Source organism: Pteropus medius, unplaced genomic scaffold (genome assembly GCF_902729225.1).
Source record: "Pteropus medius unplaced genomic scaffold, Ma_sr-lr_union100, whole genome shotgun sequence".
Classification (NCBI taxonomy): Eukaryota; Metazoa; Chordata; class Mammalia; order Chiroptera; family Pteropodidae; genus Pteropus; species Pteropus medius.
This window is the reverse complement of record NW_024351648.1, coordinates 4,612,720-4,624,217: the sequence shown is the minus strand read 5'-3', so window position 1 is coordinate 4,624,217 and position 11,498 is coordinate 4,612,720. Positions and strand designations below refer to the sequence as shown.

Sequence of the window (11,498 nt, the reverse complement as noted above, 5' to 3'; positions counted from 1 at the left end):
GCCTGGCCCCAGGTCCCCAAGGCATCCCTGAAGGACAGCGATCACTCGGGATCTTGACTAAGAGCCACTGTGGGGACTCGGGGTCCCCATGTGGAAAATAAGAATGATGTCGCCTCCCTGGCAGAGTTGTTATGGGAATCAGACACAAACATGCCCTAATTAAACGGGAGGATGTTAGTGTTATGATTACTACGACTTGACCTTGAGAAAGTCATCGCAGCTCTCCGGGCTCGGTTTCCTCAGCTGGCCCATGAGGTGTGCTCAGGCTCTGGTTTTCTCTTCTTTGAAATGGGAACAGTCTACGGCCATGCCACCCTGAACAAGCCCGATCCCGTCTGACCTCGTGAAGCTAAGCAGGGTCAGGCCTGGTTAGTGCTTGGATGGGAGACCACCCAAGAAGACCAGGTGCTGTAGGCATAAAAAAATTTTTAAAAATAAAGGATTGTAAGCTGACAAGGTCCTTGCAACCTGTGAGGTCAATCAAAAGTTGCCTCGCCTAAAATAAAATAATAAAATAAAATAAAATAAAATAAAATAAAATAAAATAAAATAAAATAAAATAAAATAAAATAATAAAATAATAAAATAACAAAAAAAATAAAATAAAATAAAATAAAATAAAATAAATAAAAATATAAAAAAATAAATAAAAAATAAAATAATAAAATAAAATAAAATAAAATAAAATAAAATAAAATAAAATAAAATAAAATAAAATAAATTTCGAACAGTCGTAATATGGTCTCCATCGGTCGCTGTGGGCGTCGCATGAGTCCGTGTCAGGAGCAGAGCCCAGCTCGTGCTGAGTGGCACATACGTGTGTCTGGTGTCTGTGCCTCTCTGTACGCCGGATTGCCCAGGCCTTCCCTGGTGTTTCTGGTTCCGATAGTTGGTTTTATTTCCCACTCTGCCAATAATGAATGAATGAATGAATGAATGAATGAATGAAATAGAATTATCTGTTTGAAAGCATCTTTATAGGCTACCTAAAAAATTCTGAATGATTTAGACTCACTCCTTGCTTTTGGCTTGATTTCCGATGGCTTTGCTTCACCAACCAAATGCAGCCTTAACGGACCCAAATTTGCTATTATCAAGGGTTTCATTCTGCATGGAGAATCCTGGACGTCAGTTCCAAAGATGGCTTTTGAGAACGCTTTGGCATCGTCCCCAGAGTCATGCCTGAACCTCGCCGGGAGGCCAACTTTCAAAAGCAACACTCATTTAGATGCAAAAATACAAGGTCAGTGTGGTCACCACATCCAAGGACAGGGTGGTGACTCCGAAGGGGGCGCCTGCCATCGGAAGTCTGAGCCCTGCTGGCTGTCTTGTCACATCTCTTACTGAACCCTTGGCAGGTGTCCCCCGTGGGGGCAGGGAGGTTTGAAACTCACTAGATTTCTATTTGTATTTCTTTTGCCGGGGACAGCCACTCGTACGGACAAGTATTATTAAGATGACCTACCTGAATGTAGCTAGTGAGGATAAATAAAAAAAAAATCTCCTTGGCTTTCGTAAACCCTTCTCATCTGCCATCAAGATTCGAATGCCGAAAACCAGTAGTTCGAAGCGACGATGCATTCAGATAGCTCATTCGCCGATGTTGCGACACAGCGCAGACCTCTCTGTTCACATGAAAGTCATTTTATTTCCCTTTCAGAATTCAGAGTCATGAGGCAACTCAGGCCTGAATGGCGGCTCGGTCTGGTCTGTGCTCAGTGTTTTGTGTACGTCCCTCGCTCTGAGGAGGGGACATCTCTTTCCGGTCGCATCGCTAGCTCAGTCCCTTCCTGGGTTGGCGTTTCAACCGGGTTGACTCTTAACTGCAAAGGGTTCTCCCCATTTAGTCACGGCCTTTCTTCTGCAAGGTTTATTAGGGCCAATGAGCTCCTCAGAGGGGTATTGCAAAAAAATATATAAAAACAAACAAACAAACAAAAAAACGATAACAAAACCAAAACACCCACAAAGTAAATCCAGGAGGCACCTCCCATCAAGTGGCTAATGTTCTACCAACAAGCTGTGACAGATCTGTAAGAGTGACGTTAAATTCTCCGGCTTCGGGACACAGTCTGCAGCCTGCCTTCTTTTCCTTGGCTGCCTTTGGAAGGCTCCTAGCCACATGCATGTGGGATGGACAGGCAGAAGGCTGGAATGCAGCGAGGCGCCGTGCCATCTCTGAAGGGGATAACTGGCTTGGAACTACCCGCTTATTGTGTCTAATCTAACCTAGTTGGTTGCGAGGCTTCTCACAATACTATTTGCATATTGAAACTGTCTCGATCATTTATAGATACACATCTCTTCTGGAATGTTCATGAGTAATTTGTCTCGGTATCTCTATGTAACTGAGACAGAGACCTGGCTCTACCTACGAAAGGATTAGTCACTTATATAAATAAGGGTACGAACGGCTTCAGGAAATAGATTCTGTGGATCTCAAAACAAGATCGTGAGAACAGAAACGTACGTAACTGAAGCGCATCAGGCCACCGTCGAAGTGTCATTCCAGCCGCCCACCTCCCCGCCCCCAGCAGCAACGCCAGCGATGCACAGGGGTGAACGGCAGGTGCGATGTGGTTCCTCTTCCCAGCCAACCAGCGCGGCATCACTCGGAGCTCCGGTCGCTTGAGATTCGCTCATTCATTCCTTAATCCGACCTGACTCTGCATTCCCTCCACGCCCCAAACCCTTCCCCAGGTTCCCTGGAATTCCCCTCCCTCCTTCCCCCCATGTCCAAATCTTCCCTTAAGGGTTCTCCTTCGCTGGAACCTGGCTCGCCCTGCCCGGGGCGCTCCCCTGGCTCTGTGGCCTGCGGGGGAGGGGCAGGTGGGGCTGGGTCAAGGTGGAAAGCTCCCTACTGCGGCTCTATCTTCCTCTGGCCACCACCCCTCATTCATGGAGGACTCGAGCCAGCTCACTGGCTCCTCTCTTGTCACCCATGTGGATGATCAGGTCCTGACCTCCCCCCCACCGCCCCCACCTCTTACACCGCCCCACCCTGTTATTGCTAAAAGCTGCTACAAGTCTGGCGTCTCCAACTCCGGGGTGCTCACCTTGCCCCTTCCGCCCTTCCCGGTACTCATTCACTGGCTCAGTGTCCCCACTCCTAGGATTCACTCTCTCGCCCAAGTCGTCCCGTCCCTCAGCCTCGGCATTTTCTCGCTCCCTTTTCGTCAGGCCCCTCCATCATTATGACCCTTAACTCTCTGCCCACCCCTGGCACGCTCTTATATCCAGGTGGAATTTCCACTCAGGCATCTAGAAGACATCTACAATGGAATACGGCCAAAATGGAGCTGGTGATGTTCTCTTTCCTCGGGGAAAACAAAGCAAAACAAACACATCTATTCTCCGGCCTCCTAACATCCCCCTCTCAGGCCTGAGTGTCCTCGGGTGCCTGTTATAGAAAGGACACCCCTGGATTCTCGACCCCAGCTGCCTGAGTCAGATCTCAAGCCATCATGGCCTGCGATGGGGAAGGTCGAGAGGAAAAGAGCTTGTGGTCCACTAAGGTCCCATGCTCATCTTCACGCGCATCCAAGCCTTCGGCATCTCTCTGAGCTCCTGGCCTCTGGCTGCCCAGCAACTGTCAGTGGTGCAGATCTGACAGCCGTGTCTGCCCTGTCACCCTCCGCCCTTCTCTGTCAGCAGCACCCCCGTTTCCTTATGGGGAACTCGTCTCTCCTCCAGGCTCGATCTGCCTGTCTCAGCTCAGAGTGACTTTATTGCTCAGCTCCATGACATTGAGCCAGTGGCCTACGCATGGCCAACCTTTCTATTTTATCTCCTGAGGAAAAAGACCCACGCCAGGACAAAAACAAAAAAAAACAAAAAGAAAAACAAACAACACCCAAATTCCAGAATTTTGGAATTACTGCAGAAGTTACGCTCTCCAGCTGAGAGAATCCAGGCGACATTATTTGAGCCCCTGGACCCAGCTAGACCCCAAGTCATTTCTGCACCTGTCGGTTATGGGAGCCAATAGATTCCCCACGTTCATTTTTACCAAAACCGTCTTGAGTTGGGATGAGTTTTCCCACAAGCCAAAGAACTCTAATCAATGCACCGATTCATTTATTTATTTCCTTGCTTACCTACCTACTAGATACTAGGCCTTAATCCATCTGCTAGCGACTTATCTAAATCGTGTCACTGAAACCACAAATGTTGCCCTCTTCCTGCCCCATGGCCTATGGGATTAAGTGCTGGCATTTATAATTCCATGACTGGGACTCAGTTGATATTATTTCTCAAGACTTTGCCTCACTGAGCCCAGCCACCGAGGAGACCAACGATAATCCTCGTCAAAACCTATATTTATTGTACTTTCAACTCTTTCTTTGACCCATCTGACCCATCTTTAAGGTCCACCTCCCAGTCACAGCCCCTCCGGGGGTCAGTCACCCATGCGACTCTGGTTCCCCCACCATGGAACCCTCTCCGGCAGCTCCTGGGCCCCGTGCCTCTGCTGGTGTCCAGTCACTCTGGTCCCAGTGCATATGTGTCTTATTTCCCAAAGAGCGACAACATAAAGGGAGGGTCTGGTTCTCATGCTCCTTGGACGCCCTTGAGTGCCGGGGACAGGATCGGACGTGCTCGTCCATGACAAGAACTGACCCTTGCACGGTGTTTAGACTTGGCTAGGCCCAGCTCTGTGTTGGTTTTGTTAACTCTCACGATAGCCAAGAGTTGAGAAATTGAGGCACGTGGGACTCACCCAGCATCACACATCGGGTAAGCGATGCAGCCGTAACGGGAGTCTAGAATGATCTTCGCATGCTCTCAGATTTCGTGGGCAGGAGGTCGAGGAGAGGAAGGGGCTTCCAAGGAAAAGGCATTTCTGAGGCCACCTCTTCCCAACCGGTGCCTCTTGCCATCTCGAGGGACCAGCTTGAACTGATCTATGTCCTAGGGGTTCAAGAAGAGAGTCCACCGGTGACTTGTGTGGACCTCGGGGCAGTGTCGAGCTGCTCTAAATGTTTCTAAACTCTTACTCTCAACGTCTGTGCTCGTAGCCTTGCAGACCAGCGACAAGCAGTGGACCAGGCTTTGAGCAGAGAGTCTAGCCGACTGCTTTCCCAGGGAGCACCGCACCTTTCTCTTCGAGCACACCGGGGTCCGAATGCCTGGGGAAATGAGCCGGGAAGCAGGGAGCGTGCCAGGGGTGACACCAGACTGACCGGGAGCTGGCGGGATGCGGCCGAGACAGCGGATGGGGAAGCGACATCCGGCCTGCTCGTCACCCTGCTTTTAGAGCCAGTGGCATCGGGCCAGCGAAGCTCTGTCACCGACCAGTGAGAAACCACAGATTCAGCGCCTAGGGCCATTGAGTCTCCTCAGAAGACCCATCGGTCCCCTTGAAGACAGAAGTCAGACCAGTGGACCTCCGGCCAGGGGTTCATGGCCTCTGTCCAGTAAGTGCTTCGAGATTCATTAATTCTTTCAACAAATGTTATGTTGATTGCCAGGAGGCCCTGAGCCAGTATGCGAGATAAAACCAGGCTGTGTCCCCTGCTCGTCGGGAGACAGATGCCTGAACGAGCGCTCGCATAGACGGCAGAGGGTGGGGCCAGGCAAGAAGAGGGGACGTGAGGAGCCCGGTGGCCTGTCCCCCACACAGGGCCGTGGGAAGCTGCTGGGGAGCTGCCTCCGCCCCGCCTGGCCCAGCTCATTTCCCGAAAGGGAAATGTCCGGTGCCTCTGGGTCAACGAGCACAGGAAAGCCTGCTGATCAGTGCACCCGGGACGAGGGGACAGCATGGCACGTGAGCCCCTCCCCACGAAATCCTCCCCCTCGTGTCTACCCGCTGTTCCTTCCCGCAGCAAGAAACTGATGCTCTCGGCTGGGGTCTGTCCCCAGCAGACGTTTGAAAGTCATCAGCGGGACGACGCTCCTTCTTAATCTGAGAAGTGGGTCTTTGACCTCAGAAAGGTCTGGGTTCAGATCCTGGCCTGGCCACTTGGCGAGGATGACGTAAAATGGCTGAGAGCTTAGGCCGAGCCGGACCGCCCGAGTCCGGACTCCAGTGCGGCCGAGGGCTCGCGGTGCCACGCTGTGTCCCCTAACATTCCCGTGCCTCGATTTCCTCCCCCATGGAGGGGGGCCGGTCACCGACATACCTGCCACAGGCTTTCCAATCAGATGAGCGGCCGAATTAGCATCAAGTGTTTAAAACAGAGCTGATCGTTGTTAGTTATTGTTCGCTTCGGTTCTTCTATTGACCCGCGGGGAATAAACAGGCTCATCTCTGAAAAGCGCTCAGACGCTGCCTGACAAATATCGGTGTTTTCTCTTCCACATTTTCCTGATCAAGTGGAAAAAAAAAAATGCGTGGAAGGCAAAATCTGCCATCCCTGCCATCCAGCGGGCACAGGTCTGCTAGGGAAGGGACAGTCCCCGGCGCCACTCCTGCTGCACTTGGGTGGATACCCCGCGTCCTCTAAAGGGGTCGTGACATTCTTGAGAATGTCACCGTCTGTTTAAGTTTACCTTAATGTTTACACACAGCTCTAAAAAAACAAAAAAGAGGCGGGAAGGCAGACAAGTGGAAGAAGCTGAGGTCAAGGACAGGCTGGCCGGAGGGACGCCGAGGACCCCCGTGCCCTTGACCCTGGGGCCATGGCGGATGCCAGAGGCCCCTCGCCCTGAAACAGGACCTCCGCCTGTTGCAGGGAGGGACACTGAGTGCTGCCCAGAAGACACAGGCTTAAAACGCGCGCTTGTCCCAGAAGGGGAGACTTTCTCGCTGCCTTTCCCCAGGTGTTTTTGTGGAGAAAGGGAAATGGCCGAGGGCCCCAGAGCTGAAGCCTCGAGCTGGGGGCAGCTGCGGGAAGGGACAGGGAGCACCCAAGACACTCTCCCCCACCGGAAGTTGCGGTGTCTGACCGGGGAGGGGGTGGCTGGGTGAGGGGTGCTGGCTTTGGGCCAGGTGTCCCCAGGGTCCCCCTCTATGCAGCCATCATGGCCTCCAGCCTCTGCCCACTGGCGGGAGAGGAAGCCCCCCTGAGAGGGGCTCTGGAGTCACCCCCACATGTGCTCCCGGGAGGGCTGGGACCGACCCGGCCTTAAATCCCACTCCTGAGCCCAGATCAGCGCCCGGTTGCGCTGACTGCGCTGCACGGTGGGTCGGGAAACCCCAGAAGCTCCTCAGAAGCCACTGGTGCGGGATGGCCTCCCCCAAGCCACCCGCTGCAGCGTGAGCTGGCGTGTTCGTCTAGATGGCGACCAGCCCCCGACCTGGGCCGCACGTTGGGGCTCGGTTTCCCGTCACCCTCCGTCTCTGACCCCTGGCCTCTGCCTGCTTGTCTAGCTGGCAGGGTCCCATCGTGCCTGTGCCGAGGGCACCCACGGGCACCCCTGGTCTGGGCCAACTGAGATGAGCTCAGGGGAACCCAGGCCAGATGCCAGCAGGCGAGGCAGGTAGCGTGTGATGAGGTCTCCCTGGCAGAGCCCCGTGGCAGGTGAGTCATGGTTCTGGCTGGAGGCACTGGGAGAGGGGACTACAACGAAGCCTTGTCCTTCCCGAGAGGCCGTCGCTAAGCCGTGAATAATCTCTTTGAGGAAACTGGAGTCTGCAGACAGCTTCCGAGTCCCTCCGCGCCAAGTCCCATGCCCCGGAGTGTGCCAGGGCTGCACCTATGCTGTGGCATCTGATGAGTCAGCGCCCCGACCTAATCTTGGCCAGAGGAGGAGCCACAGGCTGGAGAGGTTTTCTGCCCCGCGTGCCCTGTCCACACTGAGTGGGTGCTGGAACCCCGGTCTGTCTACAGATACGCCTCTGCTCCTCCAGCCAGGAGCGGCCCGGGAACCCCACAGTGCCGCGTCGTGGCCTGTGACATCCAAGGCCAACGAACGTAGTCCCACCAACCACAGAATCCGCTGAGAACGGAGCACAGGAAATGCCACCCACAGAGGGAAGCGGCTGAAAATCCATCGGAGCAGGAATAGATCTATTAACGATTTTCACCTTTATTTCTCTTAAAAGCATTAAGTAAAGGCCTCCAAGAGGAACTGAGCGAAAGCCTCTTCTCAGCTACAAAGTCATCCTGCTCCCGTTTACCAGTCAGCGGGGGTCAGAACTCTGTCCCCACAAGAGACCTGGGATCATTCCAGCAATTCCTGGCCCGCACCATCGTGCCCACGCGCCCCTCCGGTACAGCAAGACTGAGCCTGGCTGGGTGGGCATCTGAGGCCTTCGGGAACCAGGATGTGGTTTGGTCGAGACCCCACCCAGTTCCTTGGGCTTCAGGCCCCACCCACAGGACTGTGCACATTCCTGAGCTGCCTGGGACCTGGACATCGAGGCCACGCATTGTCAGAGCCACGGAAAGACTCCTCCCGCTGGCCGTGGACTCCTGAGTCTGGTGGGCACGGCGTCCGGGAGAGCGTCTCCCATGGCCTTGGGCACAGCAGGTGCAGAGCTGATGCGAACCGAACCTCGTCTACACCGGCGAGGTTAGAAAGGCCCATCCCGGCATGGCTAAGTGGAAAGGGGGCAAGGCTGTTCGCTGGGTTTGGCTTTCTGCGTAAACACTGGCAACCCCCCCCTTTCCTTCCCCAAATCTGAATCCCTCTCCTGTCCCCCGCCGTGTACGCTGATGGAAGCCCTAAGCCAGCCCTCAGGGCTGCTTCCTACCAGAAATTTTCAAGACCTGTGGCTTCCTCGAACCCTGGCCATCTCACATGTCCGCGAGAACCAAGTGTAATTGCTTTCGGTTAAAACGGACTTCGATCTCAGCGGTGAAAATCTCAAAGTGGTTCTATTTCCATCGACATTTCAATAAAGTTTCTGTGTAATGTCTATGTACTCGCAAGCTTGTTCCTACGATGCCTCCAAGCACAGGAGCTGAGACCCACAAACAGCGCAAGGCCACGAGCCAGCATCTCCCCGCCTCACCCCCGTGTCCCCTCCAGACGACGGCACCCAAGGCTGTGGGGACATGTGGCACTTCATCAAAGTTTAAAGAGGCCACTTGGTGCCAGGCACCCTGCTCGGGCCTCTGGCCCTTCAGCTCCACACCAGTTGCCAAGATATTTGTCCAATAACCCAAGAGGGCAGAGGCCACTGACGCCAAACCGAGGTCAGTGCCGTCCGAAGGGCTGGGAGGGAAGGACCCAGGCGGCGTGAACACACGCCCAGCCGGTGTGCAAGCACGACACCCACGTGCAGAGCCAGCGTTCGCTTCTGTGCCAAGCCCAGCGCCCTTAACCCGCAAGCCGAGTCCAGACAAGGGAACCAAGGCGTAAGGCCTGTCGCTCCCGTCTGGCACACGCATCCTTCCTCGCCACCTGGCAGCTCGCGAGCAACTGGGCCAAAAGCATCAATCGCGGCCCTTGGGCCCGCCCCAGCCCCGATGGAGCTGAGCTCGTGCGCCTTCTGGCAGAGCAGGGCCTGCGCTGGACCACGGACCCTCACCCTCAGGAATTCTCTCCGGGGCGGGGCACTCGAAGGTCATCGCTGTCTTCGTCCCACCAGGGCTGTCCGGCCACCGCAGCTGGAGTCTCCGACCCCTCTCACGGCCTGGCCCACCAGAGGCCTCTGCTGTCTGTCTCCCACCTTCCCTCAAGCCTCGCCCACGAAGCCCACGTGTGCCTCGCCTCCAGCTAGACACCTGTCGTGGCTGTCGTCTGCACTCTGGCGTCTCTCCTCCCTGCTTCCAGAAGCCCAGGACAGCCGGGGGCCCTGCCGTCCGGTCACACGCACGTTAGATGCACGCGGTGTGGCCTGCACCTGCCCCCGGTCGTCCTTCCCCGTCCACTTTGCCCCCGGCCTCAGCCTCATCACTCGCTGCTCCGCCGCCCACTCCCGGCCCGTGTGGTGAGCTTCCCGCCATCGCGTCTTTAACCCCACGCTCTTCCTCTCTACAGAGCCCTCTCGCCCCAGTTCCCCGGCTGCCGGACTCGCTGTCCCGTGAGGCCGACTCCGGCACCACCCCTTCTGACATCGGCCCTGAAGAGTTTGGACACGTCCACCGTGGCATTCGTCACTCCACACTGTGATGCTTTATCGATTAGTCGCTCTCTCCCATGAGAGTCCCAGAGGCCCTCAAACTCCAGCGTGTACAAAATCACCTGGCGGCATCATAAAATGGCAGGTCACCTGCCTGACTCCTAACCCGAGAGTCTGATCCGGGGGCCGAGGCATGTGCGTTTTAACAAGCACCCCCCGTAGTCTGGATGGTGGTCCTTGGCCTCAGGCTGTGACCTGCTGCTCCTATGGGTTCTGGGCTCAGGGACGTTGTCTTATTCAGGGGCGCGTGACCCCACTTCCAGCTCGGCACCCATGCCGGCTCCTAGCATTGTGGAGAGAACTGGAGAACATAAAAACTTCAGGCACGGCACGCAAACCCAAGACGCCACCAGAAAACATGGCCAAACCGATGTCAAGCCGTGTTTCTCGGGGTTTCCAGAAGCGCTGAGGCCGCACTCCAGTCCTACTACGAGCTGGTAGCTCTTTCCACCTGGTGACTCAGGGATCCAGGCTCCCTCCATTTGTCCCAGATCACTGTAGCAGAGCGAGAGGGGAACAGAGGACACAAACTGCCCTTTATTGCTTGACCCAGAAGGAATACACATCACTGGTGCTCACAGTCCACTGGCCAGAGTTTGTCATGTGACATGACTAGCGAAGGGGGCTATGTAGCAGCAAACAGTCCTGGAAAGACACATCCCCAACTTCTCCAGGGAGTTTCAGGAGGGTGAGTGTTGATTCACAGAGATGAAGGCTTCGAGAAGACACAAGGCAGGAAGAGTTCCCAGCACCCTGCATGTCACTGTGATGGGGACAGGCGGGGGTGAGGACCACACATGGTAGCCAGTGGAAATGTGGCTGTCCCCGTTTAACTAAAGCACTCACCCGCGGCCTCCGTCACCCGCATCGCTCATTCACAGACGCACCAAGTACTTATTGAGTGTCTACTACGTGCTATGAATGTGCCAGGTCCTGGGGACACAGGGGCGACAAGACAACTCTCCACGCAAGAGGATTTACTGCATCTCAGGGGACAGATAAGCGAACGTAAGGCAAGATGGTAACAGCTGGGAGGAAAGTAAACAGAAAGTTCTAGAAGAACACGCGAGAAGGACTACCGAGATGGAGCCTCACCTGTGCCTGTGAATTGGGAGAGAAGAAGCCAATGCCACAGAAGCCCCGTTCCAGAACCAAGGCCTGTCCGGGTAGCAGAAGCAGCCCCGCCTTTGCCAGCAAGGCCTGAGCTCTTGCTGCCCCATCCACCAGCCCCCGAGTCCCAGAAGGACCGAGCAAGGGCAGAAAGAGCACAGGGGAGACGAGCCTGGGACCGAAGATGGGGGCTCTGCCACCCCCGACACAGAGACACAGTCCTCCTCTGCTTCCTGGTGGCCCTTCATGACACTGACCCCCCCGGGCTCAAGGCCTAGCGAGACACTTCCTTAGAAACCACCCAGCGCCCCATGAGGAATTAGAGGTGATGACTAAGCCAGAGGATTGAGCGAGCGAGGCTGTGTTTACACATCGA

General features: G+C 55.1%; 1 long non-coding RNA gene and 1 pseudogene across 1 annotated transcript in view; one reads left to right on the top strand and one right to left on the bottom strand.

The window, feature by feature from the left end:
- Nucleotides 1–11,228, bottom strand: part of LOC120587312 (uncharacterized) — a 16,030-nt gene extending 4,802 nt beyond the window's left edge. Inside the window, exons 1-3 of the long non-coding RNA XR_005648911.1 lie at nt 11,108–11,228; nt 6,123–6,307; nt 4,721–4,911 (exon numbers count right to left, since the gene is read on the bottom strand). This is a non-coding gene — a long non-coding RNA (uncharacterized LOC120587312). The remainder of the gene's footprint in view (nt 1–4,720; nt 4,912–6,122; nt 6,308–11,107) is intronic.
- LOC120587372 (uncharacterized) lies at nt 298–417 on the top strand (annotated as a pseudogene).
- Nucleotides 11,229–11,498: the final 270 nt, after the last annotated feature.